This window comes from Ananas comosus, linkage group 2 (assembly GCF_001540865.1).
Source record: "Ananas comosus cultivar F153 linkage group 2, ASM154086v1, whole genome shotgun sequence".
NCBI classification, from domain to species: domain Eukaryota; kingdom Viridiplantae; phylum Streptophyta; class Magnoliopsida; order Poales; family Bromeliaceae; genus Ananas; species Ananas comosus.
The window spans coordinates 15,257,860-15,259,072 of record NC_033622.1 but is presented as its reverse complement, the minus strand read 5'-3'; positions in this window follow the sequence as shown (position 1 = coordinate 15,259,072).

Sequence of the window (1,213 nt, the reverse complement as noted above, 5' to 3'; positions counted from 1 at the left end):
ATATATAAGTGACAGCTAGACTTATCGGAGATAATTGCGCTTTTTTGTTTTTCGCATCTAATAAATAACAAATTAAGAGAAGATGATACATTTTAATTCTAAATGACGATAAACAATGTGCAACATCTTGCCTTAATTTAACTTCTAGTGCTTTGATGTGTATTTTGGGAAATAACTCAACGACTGAATGATAACTATTTTGATTATCTGGAAGGAAATATCTACAAACCACCACCACAGAACTCATCTACCGAATACTTAAAATACTCCTATAATATTATTAATATAATTTAACTAAGTAATCAATTTAATATCTCAAGCATAATATGTTTGTTAATTGATTATCACAAACTTTACCACTCAAAGCCATATATCCACTACACATATACTATATATATATATATAAAGTTAAAATAAATTCAAAATGTAAGTATTACAGCATATATGCTAACTTTAATTTATCAGCACAACTCACGCGACCAACACAACTCAGTCTATCCGATTACCCTGAAAAATTTACTCATACTAATATTCAGAATTATGTAGCTGGACTCTATATAATATATAATTGATACTAGAGAGAGAGAGAGGAGAGAGAGAGAGAGAGAAGAGAGAGAAATGGCGCTCCTATTGGCTCTTTTAATAAGTACCGCAGAATTATTGGTGGCTTGTCAGAACTTCTTTAGCCACATAGATTGAGGAGATCTTCGGCTTAGGCATGATGTGGTCCTCTATGTTGAATGTTTGTTTGGTGATAATAGTATACTATGTTGCAAAATATCAAGGAAGAAATAGATCTAACCGTAAAAACTTAAACAAGGCACCAATTAGTCTGGTACTTCTTTATATATACAATTTGCTGTGTGTGGTGTGTCGAGGAGAGAAAGAGACGGAGAGAGGAAAAAGGAAAAAAAAAATGGCGAAGAGATACAGAGTGAGGTATGAAGAGAGAGAGGGAGAATGTGTGGTGTATGATATAGAAAGAGAGAAGAGAGATGCCAAATTTATCTATGTTTAGACTCTTTACTCAAACACTTCTACCAAAGATCATTCCATATATAATGGAATTCGAATATTCTGATTAAATTGCTATGTGTATTTTTTTGAAAATTCAATCATCTCGGACAATATTAGGTAGAAATTTTGATAAATTAATAAGACTCACATTAAATTAACAAAAATTTCGGTAAGTTGATAAGAATCATCTTGCAAT